Source organism: Anopheles maculipalpis, chromosome 2RL, assembly GCF_943734695.1.
Source record: "Anopheles maculipalpis chromosome 2RL, idAnoMacuDA_375_x, whole genome shotgun sequence".
Lineage (NCBI taxonomy): Eukaryota > Metazoa > Arthropoda > Insecta > Diptera > Culicidae > Anopheles > Anopheles maculipalpis.
The window spans coordinates 47,442,304-47,465,176 of record NC_064871.1 but is presented as its reverse complement, the minus strand read 5'-3'; the positions used below and the strand labels follow the sequence as shown (position 1 = coordinate 47,465,176).

The window sequence follows — 22,873 nt, the reverse complement described above, 5'->3', positions numbered from 1 at the left end:
AGCGCTCTCCAAGCCATGCTCTCCAGCACTTTAAACAGTCAATTAGCGCTGAAGTAGCTCCGGATATTTCCATTACCGGGCCACGGGGTACCGTCCGGCGCAGGTACTTTCACGGTCGATAGTCTCGCTGGAATCCACCGGTGGCTGTCGCTGTCGGGAAGCTTAACCTCATTCGCTGAGCTGCCCAGTCAGGCAGAGTGATAGTAGTCACCGTTTCTTGTGTGCTAGCGGTAAGAATTTTCCACCTGATCGCTTTTTGGAACTTCTTTACCTTTACTCTTGGGGCAAATGTTCTACACGTTGAAGCGCCCACCCGCCAAATAGCAGTATTGGATAAAGAGCCTACTAATATCACAACACACCGACCCTATCACAGCACTGTTACTCGCCACCGGATGCTATAGTCTGATGCTTCACAACCGATTAACATTATAATACGCTCAATTATCATACAAATTCAAGATATGCTGCTACCGGTGCTTCACGGTTCCGTTAGTACGCGTTAGTTCCGGTCGGATAGACCTTGTGTTTGGGTATCGTTTGCCCGAGGACTTTCCGTTTCGGGGCAAGTGTGAATTGTTTCGTGTCTTGAGGACGCTCCTTCTTAACAGAGGCTTCAAGTCATCGAAAAGGGCAACCTTAGAAACGAGTGTATGTGTGTTAACAACGTTGATAGGGATGATTGCGATAGGGCAACTCGCTGTGAGTATACCATTTGTATTCAACTGGCAGGTTAGCAGTAGTGCGAAAGGAGTGGATTTTTTTAGCATGCTTGATCTATTTTATGAATATTTGGAGCACTTAGAAGCACATACAATATGAAGAATAAAAAAATGTCATCCTCAGGGCTGTTGAAAGAATAATAAAATATTAGAAAAAGAAGCTTTCAGCACACCAAAGCAGCTAGAATTACTTGCGTTCGAAGACAAAGAAAAGTAACAAGATATTTGGAGTATTCGTTAACAATGTCCAATGGACCATTTTGCCCGATTTTCAATTTTTTGAAGGCTGTCGCCAACACCACCGGCTACGGATCTCTGTTGGCTCAAAAAGGCAGATAGCTTTTGAAATCTAACTGCTTGTCAAAGATTATTCTACGCAAATTTTGGCACTCCTTTCCTGGTGGTCCTCAGGCATTTTGCTGGGACCTTAACCATGGCAGGCTTATTAACCTTAGCGATAGGTCTTCCATCGCTTAGGACCAAAGACCAAGCGATAGGACCTTAGCCATCAGTCTTGGTCAAACAATTTTTTGAAAATTCCTCTCATTAAAGATTGCTTTAAAAAATATGCTGGTAGATTATATTCTCGTTTTCAAGGGAGTAATTCATTTTGGGTAATTGTCTACTGCTTAGACGATTTCAAATGGAAATTTTTTATAGTAACACACAGTTTGGGAGTCGTTGCAACGGGGACATTCCGTTTTCAATATCAGTTTTTGGTACACTACAAGGTCGAATAAGACTGTCATAATCGAAGCAGAATCATCTATAGCTGGGGTGTAAAAAGAGTCTCAAGATCTCCAATTTCTTTATCATTTGGAGTTAACAGTTGACAGAGTTAACCTCATTTGAAATAAGAATTTTTGAATAAAAAATCTTATAAATTCGTTGTCTTGATTTATTTTCAATGCATGTATGATAATTTTGCGATTTTTAAAACAGAACTTTAAGACCATTCAATAAAACAATCAATTCAAACTTTATAGATCAACTCATTCCAGTACATTTCTCATTAAAAATCCACGTGCGGCAAACTTCAAACAGTGAACCCGCTCCTAGCAGATAGTTCAAAGATACAACCATCCATCTTAGAATTCTTGGAACCTCCTAAAACGGATAGTTATTTACGTCCGCTGTTTATTATTCGAATACCCCCTGCTATCATTATTGCAGTAATCTTCCTAACTAATTGCTCATGTTTGATAGTTGTAAAGCTGTAAATGGGTTCCAAGAATTCATACCCTTACCGGGCTTTGAGGACTGCTTTGGTTCGGAAGCAAGAAACGGTCATAAATTTGAATTTGTTCATTACCTCGTTTCCAATGAGCTTTGATGTTGGGATTGTGTCCGTCGAAGATTTCAAGGGCATTTGTGATGTTCGCTACGCTCTCGCAGACCCACAAACCCTTGCTAAAACTTGCCTAGATGGCTACATACTGCTAGCCGCGTAAGCAAATTTTCCATCGAATGAACTGCAGAAGCAGCAGCAGCAGCAACAGCAACCAGAAAGCAATGTATAATAGCACGACCTGACGGTTGAACTATTTAAATACGTTCGCCCACACTCTCTTCTAACATTTAGATACGCTTTCGGTTTGTGCCAGGGGATACATTTTCTGCTAAAAGTTCTTGTGCGACCTATTCCTGCGCCGTTCCTTCGCGTCCCGGGGCGATGGGGAGTGACGTACACTGAGGAGAGCTGTTAGGCAAACTTCATTAATAATGCAATAGCCAATCTGTTCGGAATTTATGCCACTCGCTCGTGAACCTGAAGACCATCCTCTGCCCGAGGACTTTCGTCCTTCGCGGTATGGCCGATAGCGTTCGCAAGCACGGCGGGTCTCACTTTTCACGAAGTATGATTCCGTAGGAATTTTAATTAGCGCAACGATCGTTGCAACTTTTCCGCTATTCGAGATGATCGCGCCTTTACCGTGGTCACTGTTTCTATTGCTTCTTCTTCGTCTGGAGAATCGATCGCCCCAGAGAAAGTTGAAAGATTTCTGCCCTTAACTCGGCCACCGGCGTCATAATTGAGTTCGGTAAGACTGTTATTCTTTCCCGGGAACGAAAACGAACACACATGATACACACGTTCAGTGCACTTTTTATGGGTTGTTCTTGGAAATAATCGGTGACATTGATAGCAAATACTACTTTTTTCACATGTCTGTTTACTGCCATATTCTTTCCGATTTGTTGTTCGTGTGTATGAGTGTTAGCAAGAATATCTGTGGGAAGGACGGAACGCCGAAAAAGATCAACCAGTCACACCGAAGAGTAGTCGAGCAAACCGCCTAGAACACCGTTTGCAAGTTAGCAAAGAAAGTTTTAATTAGATTTAGCTAATTTATTTCATTCAATTTTTGAAAGCTATCGTCGCGTCGAACGAAAATGTTGCAATAAGCTTCCCTAACGATGTGTCGCTTGCGTATTCCTTTCCATGAAGCACAACACCCTTCTTCTTCTTGCAGTTGACCCCGGGTGTCAACATAATACTACCTGCTTTCGTTTTCCGTCAAGTCGTTGCCAGTTTAGCTTTCGGAAAGGTAAGTTTATGGACACCGATTTTGGTGAAATTAAAGGATCCTTTATTTAGTTTATCACGCCAAGTTTTGCCGGAGGTGATAAGACACACGTGTCTGTAAGAGCTGCATGCCGAAAGAAAATCTAATTCCGAGGAAGTTTTCGTTGACAAATAACAGATTAGTTGAGTTTTGGGGCTGACTCATGAGATTTTTCGATATGTATAAAGTATGGCTTTTTTGACATTTGCTTCTTCTTTGCCATGATTCTAATGGGTAAAAAAAGGAATAAACTGTTTGTTTAATCATAGTTTATTATTGAAAAGGTTATTATAAAAGCCTATTAACCCTATAAAATGTTGCAAAATGCAGAAAGCATTTTGAAGGGTTGCATCTTGCACTTGAAGTTTTAGTATATTTATTTTTAATAACAATAATTGCAACCTGATACTTTAAACGATCGTTCTCTCAAAATGATTATTTTTCATACATATTGACTGGGGACATATCTACCTGTGTTAGTTATAAGGTTTTATGTACGCTCGAATGTTTGATAGATTTGACATAACTGAGTAGTAGAAAACTTCTACACGATGCAGTCTACTGACTAGCGGCCAGTCTATAAAGCAGTGACCTCAAACTTTCATTATGACTTCGAAAACCTTCCATGAGGATGGATCAAGCCTACTGTATATTAAAGAAAGTTGTTGAACTGTTATATTAAAACAACTGTTAGTAGTTACTGTTGCTTTTTGAGCTTACAGTTTGATACTGTTCTTTATGCTACCCCTATAACTGGTCGAAGTCTAAGGTCTACTGTTAACTTTTCGTACAATTATCAGCTGACTCATACTCACATCTCTTAGTACTGTCTGATATTTACAGCATTATTTATTCTAGAAAATTTCAAACATTCAGTTTGAAGAAACGGTCTAAACGTCTGAAAGTTGCACAATCATTACATTGAATGCCTATTGTTCGGAAATCATCTACCTTTTTCTGATTCTTAGGCACCTTGACAGGTCATTTTTGGAATACTGCTACGCCTCCTTTATCCAAGTGGACGGCTTTAAGCGCTAGTTCGTCCGGTACCATTCGCTAGATGAGACCAGCCCGGCAAGTCTATTCTAAGCGTCCTGAGAGTTTTCCCTCCACATTCTCTACACTTTCATGCCTGGTAAGCTTGGCCGAGATTGAATAATAACTTGTTGTGTCGTATATTTTTACTCCAGCTCTGATTTCATATGCTGCATTAAAATCGATGAAGCTCCTTCAATTTATCCACGATTTGCCGCATTTTTAGTGGTTGATATCCCGTTTCGGAATCCTTTTTGATAATTTCCAACTATCTCTTCAATGAATTAGACAAATCGATTTTGTGCTATCCTGCAACTCCACGATAACCTTATCTTTATGTTTATCTTGCGTGTGTTGCTTGTATCTTCCACCTCTTAACTAATTATTCTTCAATTCTATCTTCTAGGTAAGATGCGACGACCATACGTTACATCGACGATACAAACAATCCTTACGCGTGACACGTGAGTAATACCGCTTTGCATTTTCGCTCGATTTATAGTTTTTCCGTGCCCACTTTTTGGCTTATCAACGAAAACGTGCAAAGCCTTTAATTAAATTGTTCTCCACTTAGCTCCGGAATGCATGCAAGCCAAAGGGGCCTAAAAAAACCTGACTCCAAGTATTCATTTTATGCTAGTCGCCGGTGTAATTCATTCCATTTGGAGAACGGTGAACGCACTCGAGCTACGCTAAAGTTGTCTCCATTAAACAAAAGCACCAGCGTACTGCTGCCCAAACTTCAAACGGTAGCATCGGGAGGGTAGAAGAAAAGCCCACAGGCTTGGCTTGGGCAAAGTGCTAAATTCTAACGAAAGTGTCCACCAGTCACTTGAGCAACACGAGTGTGTTAGTGTGTGTCGTGCTGTGTAGGTTCTTCCCGACTAACAGCCCGAGTGCCCGACCGTGCTGGGGTAGCACACGGAAGCCATAGCTTACGATCATAAATCAGCAAGACAGAGAATTAATTTTACGCCAGCCCTTTTCCATCGCTTAGGCTCCAGCCCCTGGCTGCACCCTGTCCGAGCCGATATCCGGACCGGATGTATTCGATTCCAGGCGCCTCCGTTTGGGCTGTGGTGTCGGTCCGAACTATTTGGACTGTCGCTTTCGGGGGTTACGTAGGACGGTTTCGAGCGACGGTATTGGCTTAGTTTTCCTTTCTCGGAATCAATAGCGCCTCGTCGCGTAGGTCGACACGTGCGGGTGTGTGTGTGTATGTAAAGCGCTGTTGGTAATTTTACCACAAGCGTGACAAAGTAATTTGTCAGCTTAGCATAAATCTATCTGTTGCCGTCAGCTCACCACGATCGTACACATCCTTGCAAGGGGAAGAAAAAGTGCCGAACAAGGTGTTTATCGCGTCGCGCTTGGCGCCTTCCAATATCCCGCGAATGAAGCTGAAACAATAGTTCCGAAATCTCGCTTTGACAGCAAATTCAACCTTTGGTTTTTGTGGTTCAGGTGAGAAAATTGCATCCGAAACGTCAACCTTTCATGAGCTTAATTAACTTTGCGTATGAGGTTTAAGATGCAATTCGTTTCTTTTCCTTATTTTGTGGTTTCGATTAATCATGTTGACAGATGCTTGGTGAAGAAAGCATTCATGATTACGTTTGGCCGTCCACACCCTGTCCCTAACCTCGATCGCTTTTAAGCTAAATGGACCATTCAAGTAGACAATTTTTGCGCCACCCCAGGCACTTCTTTTTTCGCCCGCCCTCGCTGCAGGGCGAAGGTCGTAGTCGACGAATCATTAATCAATATTTAGTTTTCGTACACACCCGATCTAGCCTGGCACACCGGGTGAGGCAGGTCAGCAAATGGGAAGCAATATATCACGTTAGCTAACTTGATGACTTCCACTTTACGATCAGATTAGATTTCCCGACCGGACGTTCCACGTTTTGGTGTTGTGTTTGGCGATTTTTTGCTTTGATTTCTCGTTTTGAATGAAGCATAAAAGTGAGCATAATTAATTGGCCAATCCTAGGAACTGGGTGTGGTTTATGGTACAATACATACGTGCAAAATATGGTCGACAGATGTGGTGTGTGCTAGGTGATGGGTGAGTTTACTTCTTGGAAGGACTACATTTGTTTTTTCATGTCGTGGAATAAATGTGACATCTTTTTTGTTTTATTTTTATTTTGTGTGAAGCTTTAACTTTTTTGTCAGACATTGCACAATTCTTCCTTTTAGTAGAAAAGTATTTTGTAAGTGTGTGTGGTGCTCTCTGTTGTTAATGCAATAAGGTACTATTAGTATTTGGCATTGACGAACGTTGATGAGTCAGCGGAAAGGAAACATTGGTTTCGTATACTCTGTTTGCTGTTTAAATAATTAAATTATACAGAAACTAATAGAGTTTTAAAAAATCATAACGAAACGTTTCCGTTAGCCCTCATTCGAGAGTATATAAGGGGCCTGTCAACAACGGCGCTATTCTTCACATGACTGGACCGAGGTTCCATTCTCATTCGGGCCGTTTTCTCGTAGTGAAGACTGACTATCCAAATACGTGGAATCAGCAAGCCTAACAAGCCATTAAATAGCAAGTTATTAGATGGCCGGCGTGATCAAAAAGGTCGTTAAGCCAAGAAAAAGAATGACATCTATTGTCAATGTCCAATGTCAAACAAATTGCCATGAAAAGCAAAATAATATTAATTCACTGATCATACAATTTTATTCCCCAAATTGGCCGCTGTAGCAGGAATAAAAAAAAAAAATATTTTCTTGTTATAAATCACTTGTCACTTCACGCCAGCTTTAATCCTAATCCTCTGGCACCAGCGAGACGTGACTTGGGTCGTGAAACAGTAACCGTCTAAGAAAGGTTTAGAATTAATGAAGCAAAGCCTTAATTTGAGGTAAAGCGCTACGTCCGTCTGTGCTTTATGCCGTAAAATGATTGATTTTTTATCCGTTTTGCTGGTACAAAACCCTGCTACAGCGTCGGTAATTACACTCATTTGATGCTTGCTGCAGCTGTCTCGTGTAGCTAATTGCAGGCAACGTTTTTTCGTGTGGTTTCATTTCCTTTGCAAACCTACCGGAGTGACATCTATTTCAATTTCCGTGATAAATTTATTCACTGCAACGGTTTCCCTCGTTTTCAGTCCAAGAGCTCGTCGTCGTCGTCGTCGGGCTCTCATCAGTTGACTGAGCTCGCTTGTCTATGAAGGTGAAGGACACAAGAAAGGCGAATCAAAATCTGTTTGGCCACTTAAGCAAATTGTGCCTTCCACGAGCCGGATTTGTTTGCACCTCGTGGTACATTGATATTCATTTTTATTCTCTACCTTTTCTTCTTCACGGAATCGGTCACTGGTGGACATACCAGACCTGAACGACATTCGCTAGCAGGCGGGGCTGTCAGCGGAACAATCTAGCCGCAGACGGGAAAACGGCAAATACGGTCGGACACGCGAAAGGATATTGCAATTAAGTTTTAATCAAGAAACATTACTCCAACTGTTGGCCGAACGTGCTCGAACGTAATTTTAGCGGCATCATAGAGCCAACCGTTCAGCCCGGTTGCATCTTTACACGGGTTTCAACTATCGGGAAGGTTGCTTAGATCAACCTTCCTCCAGCTGTTTCCCACAGTATTTCTCACAATTCCGCTGGCAATGCGTCACTTTGAGCAAATCGCACCAGAATAAGGAACCAAATGAATGATCCCATAGTCGAGTTTAGAGTGTGAAATAAAATCCTCTCATATCAACAACATGCAGAAAATGATTCACATAGCAAAAATCGTTTCACGCGAGTTCGTTGTCTTTTTAACCGGAGCTCATATTTCTTTATGTCTTTATTTTTTCGGTCTGTTTTTTTTTTGTCCTCTCACTTGCAGTGGGACATTCTCGGAAATTTGTCGATGGTCGAATTTCAATTATCATTTCCGACTAATTTATTACTTCCCAGTGATGACAGGACTACGGGGACGCCACTGTTACAAACTCAACCCTCAAACGCCAAAAAAACAAGATCCTGTTGCCACCGAAAAACGATGGCCATGACGCCTAGTCGGGGTTTTTTCCCAGCTCTGTTTTCTGCCCCATCGCAAGGGTGGTAAATGGCTGAAATTTCTCCACGTAAGAGGTCCGTGCCGGAGGGCAACCGGGCTGTCACCATCTCCCCCCGGATAGCTAATTTTCTCATCAGTATTCACGCGTAAAAGCTGGCTTTTCATTTTATGCCTACCGGGTTTGTCCGCTTTGCTTCTTTTTTTTTCTTTCGTTGCTCGTCTCCTTTTGCTACTGCTGAAAGGTCTATGTGAACATTAGGTCCCATTATTATGGGTGAGTTTGGGGATGATTTCAAGGCTGGGCTGGCGAGTCTGACCGGCGCGTCATTTGCGTAACGGGCGCGTGCGAAAAGGGAAAACGAAAGCCACGCGTTAATATGGCGCGTGGTTGGGCGGCCGAGTTGGTGAGCTTGGACGAAAATAAAAACCTTCCCCCTAGTGATCCACAAGATGGATGTGTCCGAATGTGACAGTGCCAAAGAAAACTGCCGCTTTTGCTATTTGATGCTTGCCACACACAGCTAAAACAGTGGTTTTTTTCCCACGCGTTCTGACCGTGTGTTGTTTTTTGCCTTCTGTTCTGTCGAAATGAATTCACATTTTCACCCAAGGAGAAAAAATACAAACACACACACACAAGAGATGAAAATTAAGTCAAAAGTCAGTTTTAGCCAGGAGGGAATTAGGGCGCGGAAGCCTTCCGTGGGATCTACGTCCATTGTATCGGGTTTAGCTTTCGTGCGCCTTTCCATTCGTAAACGTCACAAAGTGTCGTAACGTTTGGGGATAAATTGGCAAAAGTTTTCTTCGCGGAAATCTTTGCCGCAACAAGGGTGAAAAAAACAAAGAAGGAAAGCTATTTTTCCTTCACTTTTGAAAGCAATTTGTTTGTTGGAGCTTTCCTATTCAACGTCATTGTCTTCACAGTCTGTCGCCGAATGGAACAAATGCACCAATTTTCTTGTTTTGCTTGCTCTGTTTGCTTATTTAGTTGTCTTTGCGAATGAAAATGAAAACACTAGCAAGATAAATGAAATTACTCTAATTGGTTTTAAATGGTCCTTGAAAATCCTAATTATGCCCTGCCGTTATTTATTTATTCTCAAACAATAGCAAAACAAAGTACAATTTCGCGCACAAACCAAATTAAATTCAAAACGATGAATCTGAGCCTAAATTATATGCAATTAACAGTTGCCTTAAAAGTCAATTAGCATTGCAATAAGCAGATCATTGCCTAATTAAATAACAAACGATATCTGTTACCTTATGTAGGCTTACTTAAAAGATTATGTGAGCTTGCTAGCGTTCAATTGTATTCTCAACCTCGGATCGCCATACACGAACATTGCGAACTGCAGTTACTCACCTGTAAAGAGAAGAAACAACAAAAACGCAAAGATTAAATTAAACTCATCAAAGAAACATAAACATAAACATACATGCTTTGTAAAACCTCTGCTTGAAACACATACTCCTTCAAAACTCCATTCTTAAATTATTCGACTCGATTCTGTGCCAAAAGTCAAAGAAAAATAGCATCAAAAGTTCTCCCGTAACAACGCCACCCACAGTCGCATTTTCATTGTTTGCATCCCATTTCCATGTGATAGCGGCATCGACTAGCATGGTTAAGGGTTGCACAGTTTGGCTCCACTGGGCTTCCCATTTAGGAGAAATTCCTTCCGAAATCCGCTGTTTCCCGTGACACAAGCCAGCTACTTCCTTCTTCCACAACTGCAAACCACATTTGCGTTTCGTCAACTGCCGCAGCCCGAGTACGTACGTTCGAGAGGGAGTGGAGATTTTCCGAATGGTATTCAAATTCAATTTCCCGCTTACATGCACATCAGCCCTGTAACAGTGACGCTGGTTCCGGTGAATCCATCGTTTGGCATGATCGGTTTTCCCTCAGCCCTAGCCGGACGAAGATGAAAAATCACTAATCGAAACACGAACTCGTACGCCATTTCCATGCTTATGTGTATGCTCGTGTGAATGTGGATGCATATTTTGAGTTTTCTCCCCTCAGTGACTGCACAATACACACAGAGGATGGAAAATTTTAAAACGGGAAAATGGAAATAAAAACAATATCCACAAATACCATTTTTTCGTCGGGCTGCGATTTTCGTGTCATTTGCATTCAAACACCGTGCTTTTTACAAGGTGCTTGTGTCAGTTTTGTTGAAGTAAAAGATAACGAGAAAAAACTGTCTTTATATTTAGGTGATGATTGAATTTTCATGTTTTTCTTCTCTTCGTGCGCCCGGTACGCTAGAATGAGGTGTAAGAAATCACAAATACACATGGGTTGAACTAAAAGTAGATGATTTTTGTACATAAGGTAACATCAAAATAGAACCATACTCTATGGAATGAACGAAGATAGTCTATCATGACGCAACAAAGTAAATTTTGTAAGAGTTTAAGTAAAACTTTGCAAGTGTTTGCGGACGTCTGTATGGTCTAAACGACGACTTTTTCATTTGAATGGCTTCGAATATTTATTTTTTGTTCTATTGGGCTTTATACTGCCCGTAGCCTTACTATCTTGCAGCTAATTAAACTTGCTAGGCTCCCCTGATGATGGCTTTTCGTATTATGTAAATGACACCGGCCAATCCAGCACGCAAAACCTTTTGATGCCTTCCATAAAGGCATAGGATAAGCCAAAATTGAAATGGCTTTGAAGCTTCCGCCGATAAGATCGGCGGACATATAGGATTGGCAATCAAAAGCACCACACCGTGAATACAGCATTGAGGACTTTAGCAGCAAGTCAGCGTCATAATGATTATATCTTGTCGAACTTGCAACTCGCCTCTTTGCTTTAAAACGAAAGCACAAAAATCTCATGTTCTCACTCCTGCTTAAAGCACTAGATTCAGAGAAAAGAGCACACTCAAACCCGGATCGGTTTACGGTGAAATTTTCCTTCACAAGCAGCATTAGCTTATGATCTTATTAGCACGCTCTGGCGTTCATTGAAATCGTCACAATTACACATTTATGGTCCAATAATTTTACGCCAACCCCACTGTGGGATGCAAAAAAAAAATAGTTTCTTCCACAATCATCACGTCAAAACGGAAGGAGAATATCCCATACTATCCAGTAGCTGGAAACCAGCTGGCTTCAACAATTAGGTTCATTCGTTCAGTTCATTATTTTGTGCTCAATAATCCTTTCCTGACGGCCATCTGTGGGTAGCTGAAATGAGCAGCATTATCAGTCCCCCTCGTACCAGTCCCTTCCTAGTACCAGTCCCGAACCGACCGTCTCAGTTTCCATCCCACCCGTCCCGGTACGATAAGGTGAAGGAAGCGAGCTTGCCTGCATCCTCTAAAATTGTTGATTTGTCAGCTTTCCTTTTCGCCATGGCTACCATATCGCCTTGTCGACGCAGACGTGATATTTATCTCACGTTGCGATGGTGTTGCATTCTGAGAAATATTCAATCAAAATGCGCACGTGTTATGCCTGCTGTTCGAACGGGTTGGGTGGGTTTTTCCTTTTGTTCGGTGGGAAATTGCGCTACTTTCTCTAACCAGCAAGCAACACCGCCATCGTAACATCGACGCTGCTGTGTAGGTTGTTCCCACGAGCTTCCGCGCGAGGATGGCTACACAGGTACGGAATGGCTACAAGGGCTTGGTCGTGGATGTGGGTTGGGAAGCAGGAGCGTGTCACAAGGTCGGCAGCCGTGTACGCCATTCGAGAGTCGATGGTAATTTGATTCGTGAATAATGAATGTGGAAACGAATTCGGGAAAGGAAATGGGTAGAGCATAAACTCTAACGAGGGTCACACTGCTTGCCAGCACACTGGGCCAGATGTGTTGGTTTGTGCAGGACATAATAAACGTCTAACAAAAACCGAAACGCATTTGATCTGACGGCAGTATAGGAAGGAAGTATTGTAAGCAGATTTTTAGATTTTTAGCAGTAGATTCCTTTTTTTTTTTTTGCTATCAACTCCGATCTGATCCGATCATCATCTTCCGATATTATCAGCTAGATCAATTCGGAACACAGCAAAAGCAAAATGTTTCAACACATTTTTCACATTTATCCATGTTTCATGTTTTGGTCATCCTTTTACTGTTTTGATTTTTCATAAATATTTATTATCAATATTACTTGTTTAATTATTCTTCGGTTTATTTATAAACTTGTTGTTTCATGTTTTTTGATTCTTTGATTTATTTACTTGTCTATTTTCTTATTAACAAACAAATCAGTCGTTTTAATGTTTTCACGGTCCGCATTCGGACCGTGAAATCCAATCATTTTCCTTGATCCTACATCTAATGAAATAATACGCTCCTTTAAAATCCTTCGGCTAGAATAAGTTAAAGACAGCATTACACAAAACCCTGGGCGGGCCTAATCTCACAACGTACATCTAAATAATAGCTCATTTAAACAGACCAAAGGCCGCAAAAACTCGTCAGCATTAAACCGGCAACATTGAGCTTTATCGAGAGCTTGCCATCTCGATTTGCCTTTGCCCTTTCATGAGATGCTCCGTAAAATATAGGACCCAGCGCTCGAAAATCTTTGATCGTGGTAGATCGCCAACAAACGGAAATACCAGCAAAGTACAAGAAAAGACAAAAACAACGTAACAATCTTTCGCCACCCCTCCTGTAATCCTCCGCTGGCTTTGGCAAAGCAGATCACGAGCGCTTTCGACTGCTGCCGGAATGAAAAATCGATTTCAATTAATTCCGCGCCGCAAACGTCATTAGGCCGCGAGTACCTACCGCGAGCTTTTGTGACCGCTGCCCGTTCTGGCAAGGACGCATGCTAGAACGCTTCACGAGACCAGCGACGATTATACTTGCGTATCGATTTTTGTCGCTCCATTTGCTTTCGGTTTTCAGGTTAGCTGGGCGAAAGTCCCCCGGTAGATGTTCGGCAATGACTTCCCGTTTGAATGAATCGGTCCGTAGAATTTCCTATTTCAGCAGCATTATTCTTTTCCGATCGTTGATGTAATTGGGTGTCTTTAAATTAACTAAACCAGAGTTCGATGAAGCGTACTGTTGCTAAAATCTTAATGAACCTGCAGAATGGATGAGCGATATGGTTCAATACTTAGTAGGATAATGATGAAATTGATGAGCTAAATTTGTTCAACAGTTATACAAACAGTTGATGCGGATAATAGTGCCTTTTTGTATAACGAACATCTCAACTTGGAAGCAAGAGCCAGTGCAAACATTTGATAAAGCTAATCATCGTTTCCGAAATTCCATTTTACCTCAAAAAGACGACAAAAATAGATATTCTTTAAAATTTAAAACAACTCCTAAGCTTTTGTTTTCTGCTTTTAACATCCGGATGCGGCAAAGCCAGAATACTCGAAGGAAAAACAAACTTTCCATTTCTTCTTCAGGCATCTCGCTTACTGTGAAATATTAAGCAGCAATTGATTATAAACATGAGCGCGAAGAACAAACATCTTTACACTGCTGTAACAGGGTGGAGGTGCACTGGAAAGCTTCATAAATTATGCCAAGCGCAAATGGTTCATTATAAACCAGCCAGCAGCGGCAGCATTAGCTTCTACGTTCTGCGCGTACCGTGGTCGTCTATTAGGGAGCAAATAAATATTGATCATCTCACTGTATTCTTTAACACCCGAGTGCAAACAGATACGTTTATAAACAATGTCTGAAGCATGCTGCGGTCTTACGTGTATTCATATTACAGTTTTCAATTCGATTTTATGACTGCCAATTATCGTAAATTGCTCATCAGACTTTTTTTTTTAATAGTCTTCTTTTTTGGTTTTGCAAATTCGAGGGGTTTTGGGCTGCACTTTTTGCTAACTTGATTTAAAATATTCGGATTTGTGGCCGGCACTTTTGCGCTCCTTATGTAATAAAATTTTCTATTTTATTAACCAATTTGATTTGGTAATCAAAATATAGTTCTAGCTTATCCGTAATTGTTCAAAAACTCAATTCATTTTATACACTTTTCCAACGAAACCAACTCGTTACATTTGCTTTCCCTGCACCATAAAAGTACAGGGTACAAGCTTGGCAAGTATGTTGTTTCAAAATGTTTGCGTTTCCCGTTAGAAAATGCACTATCAACATATTCAATGTACTCCGCTCCTGTGCTACGATCCCTTTGTACCGTTTCCGCATCTGCAACCACTGTAACAACATATTGTACTTAGGCGACTACGGTTCGCTCACAGCTGGACGTGACCAATGGGACCGAAGAGGAAGTTCGGTCGAATTATTCTGAAAACTGCCTCTAGCTTCATCATCATCATCAATATTGACGGTTCCGGAGGCTTGCTCTGTGTGCCTTTGGATTTATTTTCACACCACACCCGCTTCTTTAAACCACCGTCAGCGAACTTACACGACAATGGAGACGCCCGGTCTTTTTCGATAGCTGGCGGAGACGCCTGGTTGCTGTCGCCGGTTGGTGGAGGCGCCCGGTACTCTGTAATGTTGCGACACAATATTCCTTCGCGCCTGCTCTCAATTTGATTTCCTCATTCGTTGATTGACGTAGCTTCTCTGTGCAGCTTTACCGTCAACTATTTGTTGGTGGCGTTCACAGTTTTCATGCCACTCTGTCTCTCTTGAGGTATTCTCATTTTTCGCCACTAAATGGTGCGGCATAAATTTTCAGCAACCGCAATTGAGCCCAAGTACTTACCGATTGAATCAGTTTTGTGCAGCAGTTCAGCTCCGTGCACGTGCTGTTTGTGGTTTGCGTACGAAAGTGTGCTTCTTTTTTCTTCTGAGCAGCTGAAGAGCTACTCCGCGCACTATATTCTGCGACAAGGGATGGATTCGAGCGGGGTCGTAAAGTTTCTTTTTAATATTACGATCAAAACCGATCACGTAAGCGACGCAAACAGCGCATTTCGATGATGACATAAATCTTCTGCCTCATTGCGTACCGTTGGCCAGCGGAGAACGTATGTTTGGCACCCCGTGGACATTCCCTGGTGGCTTCTGTGCCTGGTGCCTTAGAATCCAGAGCGGCTTCACCCATAAAGACAAGGCTGCTAATGAAACGTGTCATGCCGAGCAGTCGATATAATAAATCAAACGAGAACGTGTCACCCCAAAATGTAAACGCACTCACGTATCGAAAACACGTAGATACCATCACTGGTGCCATTCGAACGAACCCAACAGGGATGGAGCTTTCCCGATTTTTTTTTTCTACTCTATTTTATTTTGCTTACCTCCCGCCAGGCATCTTTACTTGGCGCATTACCATTAGAGCCTATTTCTGCTTTTTTTGCGAGAAAGTAGCACACTGACCAGTTCATCGTGAAGTAGGCAACCCGATTGTACCGAACATTGTTAGCGCAGCCGGACGGCTTCCAAGAAGAAAAAAAAAAACGTACTAAAACGCGTCTCATCTCATTTTGGCGTTGTTTCGTTTTTTGGTCTTCTAAGTGGGAAAGTCTCCCAGTACCGGTAAACCTGATGGAGCCAGTACTTCAACAAATCATACTGCGACACAATGATGTAACCAAATATCAAACAAGATTTTAATGCTCCTTTTTTTTTTTGTTGGCTCCATCCTGTTTGCCTCTTTCAGTAAAATCTCCGCAGGCGGTTGTGTTGTTCGATTTTGTTATTTATTTATGCGAAAGATGTGAAGAGTTTGTTTTTGCTTGCTTACTTTGTCCAATGCAGAAACTGTCATTCAACTGTAATGGCTCGACAGGCAAAGCGGAACAAGCCGGGGTTGAAATTTAATTTTTCTTTTTTCTTACTTTTTTACTCATTTTTTCAGTGAACTTTCAGCATCGTGAAGTACTTTGAATAGAAAAGTACAGCCCAAGCGCAGATAAGCGTAGTTACCATTTTCTGCAGGACAGATTTACTTCGCTAAGTCATCAAGGATTTTTTTACGTAATTTTTGTTTGTAAGAAAAGTGTATGCAGCGATAAAAACAAATTACTTAACGATTTCAATTTATTTTACGCACCATTAATTCGTTGTGAAGATTGTCAGAATGGAATAGATTGGCATTTTGACTGCGCATTGACTATGGCCACAGCTTTTCGTTTCGTTTTATACTGATCACCATTTGCAAAACGATAAATTAATCAAAATGACAATGACGTTGTGTATTTTGTTTTTGTACCGAATGCATTCGTATAATTGAATTAACAATCACCCCATTTTTTCATGAATATCTGGTCCATCATCATTGAATTGCGAAGTAAATTTTAGTTTTCTGCTTTTATTACAAGCAATTCTTTTGATTTGTACTGTTTACTTTTCAATAAAATATTATTTTTATTGAAATCTAAACTCTGATTTCTTGTTGAGTAATTTATGATCATTGAAAGTTCTGTTCATTTATTTCAACTTATACTATTTTATTTCATTTTTTGCCAAAATATCTCTTTAGCAAAACAAGCAAGATTCTTCTACCGTTACCAAGATTCTGTTACTTCACTCACTGCTAGCTACTGCTAGTTACAACGAAAAGATAAAACTTCAAAAAGATTTCAAAAAATTTCCACCTTCCCTTTTAATGTTTGTCGAAATACATACTTCAAAGCAAACGGTGATTGATAAGATCCTCGCCTCCTAATGGGTTGGAACTCAGGTCTGCAACGAAATGTATAGACCACAAGAATTTCCTACTGGCCATCTGTTACCAGCATTGTGCTCTGTTTGGGTAAAGCAAGATTCTTCCCGATCTGAAATCTCCCTAGTGACGGTGAGAGAGTGCCGGTGCGAGTAAAGCTTTGCGTAGACAATAATTAATCGTCAACCGAGATTGGAAGTAATTTATAATCATCCTCGATGCTGCGCTGATGGTCCCGTTCCACAGCACCATAAAATTCCAGCCAGCCAGTTGAGCGACGAACTTCCTGCCAGCTTGCGCTTTATTTGTCTTCATTAGCCCAATTCTGGGTAGGGCGCGCAATAAGCACAACAGCGTCTTATCATGCGACTTAATGAAGCTAAAAATATTACCATATTTCGTGTGCGGCGTTAAATAGGCACGCTTGCCTTGCTCTCGCGCTCTGATTAGGGTTAAGTGGAGTTTGCGCCGCATGACGAAGCTTAGATTTTTTTTTACTGGGAGGTTAATGTTATGAAATTTCAATACATTGTTACATCCGTGCATTAATTAGTGTGAAGAAAATTGAGAATTTAGGGGCTTGCTGCTACGCTGGGAGGGAGTATCATACATTGCCCTGATGTATACCTTGTTTATAGATTTCAGGACAATGGTACGTTAGTCATGGCTTTCCAACATTCCAAGAAGTAATTTAGTTTATTAATATAATCGTATAAGGAGTTCTTCAAACTATATCTAAACCTATTTTTTCTTTCCTTTTTTATTCAGACCCTCTGTTCCTGTGCCACTAGACACGATACGTCCAATTCGAATTCCTTAGTTAGCGTAAACCATCATCACCAAAAATATGCATGGAAAGTCATTTGCTTCCGTATGTAAACACACACACACACACACACATCTCACTGTAGGTTTATAGATACCACGTGCAACCCATAAAATCGTGTTGTCGTCTGTCGATACATCCCCAACAGTTCCAGCTCATCGTCACTACCCTAGCAATCTGAAGGGGGCGAAGAGGCTTTCGCGAAATAGTTTCGCCATCCTCAATCCCCAACCATTCCCTACGGCACGCTTGATTTCCCAACAATCAAGCTGCTGTGCCCACGTCTGGCGTTGCTTTTTGCCTCGTTTGACGCAAAAATATAAATGTATTGTTATTTCGCAAATAAAATTTCCTGATCCGACGGCTGGTCGACGACTATCTTGGTCACCGTTTCCATGGAGCGTAATAAATTTATCCTTGGCGATAGGCCAACGCATCCCTGTCAACCTGATCCGAGTACGCTGCGGAGGCGTGGGATCGACCTCACATCGGCATTTTTGTTGATTTTAGGGTTTTGTTTGGACTGTGTGGTGAGAAAAAATCCGGTTGTAACCTTTAGCGCGTCACCGGTGGGACATTGTTGTTTGATTGAGAATAGTTTTGCATTTTTATATCGTTGATGTTATGGAGGTATCGAGAGTGAGAAACGAGTGAAATTTATTTTCGGTACGTAAATAACAAATGAAACACGAAAAACATGTGAATGCCATTTTGGGTAGTAACAAATTTTGTTAATAAAATTTATCAAAATCGTGTAGACTGTAAACAAAAAGGTAATAAAAAGCAGCCCGAAGCAAACAGTTTGCAATTTCAAACAATTCGCTAAATGACTATGTGCAGTGATTTTGTATTCTCTCTTTTGGTACTACAGCCTTGAGAGATTATAGTCTGTTTTGGCTTAGTTGATTTGATTTTACCCGCAGCTCAATAGTAAATTCTACGAACTTGAACCGCTACGCTCCCCATAACTGTTGATACCTGAAAGTGCGCATTCGCGCAAGGATCACCACGTATTCAACCAAATGAGGGTCAAAGGTGATGAACGAAGAGCAAAGACGATGACTAGCAATAGTGAACAAAAACACCAAGAAATAAGTGCTAAGATAAGAGCTAGTGTTTTTATTACGTTTTATTAAGTTATAAATATTCGAAGATAAGAAAAAATCCAACCTAACTAGGCAACTGTGGAGAGTCCTTAAAGTCCTTGACGGTTCTGAACATCTGCTGCCTTTCCATAACCTTTGATACAACTCTGACCAAAGCATGATCTACATATTTTTTACTGTCAATAGTCCATGGGCAAGAGGACGGATGGTTCTGTTTGCTGTTCAACGTTGCTCTGTATGGTGTCATGCGAAGCGCGGGTTTTGATCTCTCCAAATTCTTGGTTTTTCGTTTTGACATTGCTAGACATTAGCGGCGGTGTGCCAAGCGTACACACGACTGGAACGCGAGGCCAATAGGATTAGATGCCAGGATCGATGCAATGAAGACAAAGTATTTGCTTTTTGAGGACTTTGACTATTGAAGAGTCTGAATGGGAAGCAGAATTGTAGAGGCGTACTGCTACTTTGATACGATCGTACGGTACGATCTTAACTTCGGACAACAACGTAAGCAGCTAAACCCAAAGGCGCTACTGTGGGCTCTTCAAACTCCTGCAAAATGGACGCACACTAAAACGTCTGTAGGAAGTGTCCTCTACGCAGGAATCCAATATACTCACCATTTTCGAACGGCGGGTGCAAAGGGCTATCTTTATCGATGTGTGCGAGCCTAGCTTGTGGCGAAGGAGAATGAACCACAAGCTAGCTAAGCTGTTTGCGGTGCTAATATCCCAACGGTAGTCAAAACCGGAAGAATACGATGACTGGGGCACATGACGAGCTGGACTCATGCCCCACCTGGAATGACATGGAAGCGAAGAGGAACACATCGTGCTCGTTGGCAAGATAAAGTGGCGTCAAATCTGTCGGAGATTATATGCAGCCATGGATGGAAAACTGAAGCTCTAGTCTGATTTTCCTGGAAACGAATTGGCTATTTGGACATGTCATTCGACATGCTCTACAATGAGCAGTAGATCAATAAGAAGTACGTAAAAAAATCAATTATCAAACTTTCGGTGAAATTTCATCTGCGAATGAACTGCCTGGACCAAATGTATTCTCTACTTTTGAGAGCTCCAATCGAGTAACTTCAAAATTATCAATACTACTTGGTGCTCTTTACGCAACACATCGCCCAAAATTAAAGTCTTTTCCCCAAGCGCTTAATTGTGGCTTCCAATCCCACCGGGTAAAAGGTCAGAAGAAAAAGTTTCAAACATTAAAAATCGTTACGACACTGATCGAACATTGTGCTGACCGGAGAAAGGTGCGTCACAAAAAGAAGCAAACAACGCTTACAAACATCCAATTGCAAGCGTTTTCCTTCGGTTGATCCACGTGCCCGAGCATAAAATGCGGCTTCATTAGGTGTGAGCGGAAAGAAACTCATTCGATTGTATTTCTTGATATTATATATTCAGCACCTTGGAACGCCAAAAGGATAAAAGAAGCCGGGACTATTCTGCACTTCAACTTTGTTCCGATTATCAATTTCCTGACGAATGGAGAGAATGTTCGCCCTGTCTCTCTTTCGCTCATTTTTTTTATTGCGAGGAAAAGTCTATTGTGCCATTGCTGCCGGCGCTAAAATGACGACCACAAAACTGTCCCTTTATGCCGCCGCCACTCATCTCACACACCACCGCACGAAACTGAGCTGAATGAAATCTAATCTCAATCATCATTTAGAACCTCACCATCAAAAACGTCCGACGAGCCTTTTTTGCCGGGTATTCTTTATAACTCTACTCCCCTCCTCGCCATCATTCTTCCGTTTCGCAAACACATTGCGAACAGCGGCTGGTGGGAAAGTGTAAGAAATTGACGACTTCTCGTGAAGGGTGGACATTGAACGTAAAACTTGTTCCATGCTTACAATGCTTCCGACATGTCGAACAACGTTCACCCGTGGAAGATGTCTGGCAAAATGCGTTACACGCGGAACTGTTATTTGGACGATCGAAGTTCGTCGATCGTCGACCATCTCAACAGTCTGTCAATTTCTTGGCCGAATGAACAAACCTCCGAAATGCCCGGACGGATCGGAAACCGACTGGAAGAAAGATATTGATGGGCCTTCGTTCGTCTTTTGTCCCGGGCGTTCCATTTGCTGTCCAGGTTTCCAGGCTTACCCTCCACAGTGGCAAATCATAATTTCAGTATCAAAGAAAACCACCAAACAACAACAACAACAAAAGAGAACAAGAACTTAATGAACACATTCGATAACGTCGCTCGAATGCCAACGGAAACGGCACCATGTCGGTCTATATAGACATCATCGCTTTCAACTTTTCCTGATGTTTGTTGGTGTGAGTTGTTGAATATTAACGCCCATTATATTACTCTCTGTTCTGGCTGCCGTCTGCTTGGGGAATGGAAGAATCGGCTTTTATCTCATTTTAATGGTTTTTCTTAGGATTTTAAAATAATACTTACACATCTTCCACGTTCAAAATAATGTCACACCTACAGTTTCTGGTGGTTTTTATGGTGAATTTCTAGAATTTTTCTCCAACCACCAAACTACCTTTTTTCAACAAAAAATCCAAAATCTTGAAACCACCCAAAACAAAGCAAAGATTAACCTCCCGCAACAAACCTAGCGTGTATAGGCAGGTGGCCACTTTACACCACCTACTATTAGCACGCATCAGTAAAGTACTTCAGTCTCTGTCAGCAGTCTTTTGTATACGCTGCAAGAACCATCACGAAACCCCACAGCAACAAAGTTCCAACATCTTGCCCAAGAATCGCATCGCACCAAGATAAGCTGTGGCTAGTCTGTCCGGGTCGCATCAACAACAAGAATGCTTAAGCTTCGAAGCGACGGTTCTGTGGCTGTGGTGGCTCTTTCCTCACTGCCGTGGTTTTATTTTTGGCACTTGAAACAAAAACAAATCAACACAAAACATGAAAACACCAAAAGTTCTACCACACTGGCTGATAAAGCTGACTCTGAATGCTTCCTTCCGGTTTTATGGCACCGTTTTTATAAGCTGTGTGTGTGTTTGTGTGTGTGGGTGCACGCGTTCAGGCGTGCATGACAAGTTCAAAAGCTATGTGTGCGTACTAGCGGTGTACTTGTCGCTCCCTTCCCTTAGTACCTTTTCTTTCCGGAACTGAAACTTTTATTCATAATTTAGTACGGGCTCTGATGCTGTTTGAACTTACTTCACTAACCGGTGGAGAACAAACAAAATGCGTTTGCCACTTTACGCAGTGAGTTGGAATGTGCTATAAAAAAGCTTTCACACACATACAGACAAACACACACACACACATGCAGTGCCATTGGTCTTCTTTTTTAAGACCAGAAATCTTCTTGAAGGGGTTATGGACGCGGTCACGGTGGAGCTGGAAAAGGAATGCTGTTCGCTCGCATAAACTAGTTTGCGGAACATCAAAACACTGATAAAATCGTGTCGTTCATGTTCTTTTTCTTTTTTGGGTTTTTGTTGCTTTCATACTGCTGCAAGCGCACAAGAATAACCATTTCTTCTGGAAGCAAATTGATTTTCAACGGTGTGCAACACCATAATATATACACACACATACACACCCATACGTATGGACGCATAACATAATTTTCCACGAAAAAATCGTAAGCATAATATTGCAAAACTTTTAAGGCATCTTCCACACTGTTCTGCGCCTGAGCTTTCTCCCCTTCCTTACGCAGTGGCGGAGGAAGCACAAAATTTTAAAAATTGATAAGACACTTTTTACTTGCTTACTGCTGTCGTCACTAGTGTGTATCTGCTTCAGAGCATCGCTCTGCTCAATGTGCACCCCAGTTGCTGAAGGGGGCGAATAGCACAACGGAAAAGGAATATTACCGTGAAGACTCTCACGCTTTTGGCACGCTTTCCCTCAATCAACTTACGACCGTAGGAATCACTAAACGAGGAGCGACAGTTAACAAACAAATGCACACTCACCGACAAAAAAAAAATTCGACAAAAGCCTCTCCGAACAATCAAACTT

At 41.6% G+C, this 22,873-nt stretch overlaps 4 protein-coding genes across 4 annotated transcripts in view; 3 read left to right on the top strand and 1 right to left on the bottom strand.

The window, feature by feature from the left end:
- LOC126558602 (persulfide dioxygenase ETHE1, mitochondrial) overlaps positions 1-22,873 on the top strand; it is a 277,195-nt gene that overhangs the window by 51,540 nt on the left and 202,782 nt on the right. The window lies entirely within an intron of this gene.
- LOC126559190 (malignant T-cell-amplified sequence 1 homolog) overlaps positions 1-22,873 on the top strand; it is a 237,956-nt gene that overhangs the window by 46,826 nt on the left and 168,257 nt on the right. The gene's annotated exons all lie outside the window — the stretch shown is intronic.
- LOC126558983 (uncharacterized) overlaps positions 1-22,873 on the bottom strand; it is a 99,017-nt gene that overhangs the window by 32 nt on the left and 76,112 nt on the right. The gene's annotated exons all lie outside the window — the stretch shown is intronic.
- Positions 1-22,873, top strand: part of LOC126557228 (uncharacterized) — a 204,420-nt gene that overhangs the window by 109,901 nt on the left and 71,646 nt on the right. The window lies entirely within an intron of this gene.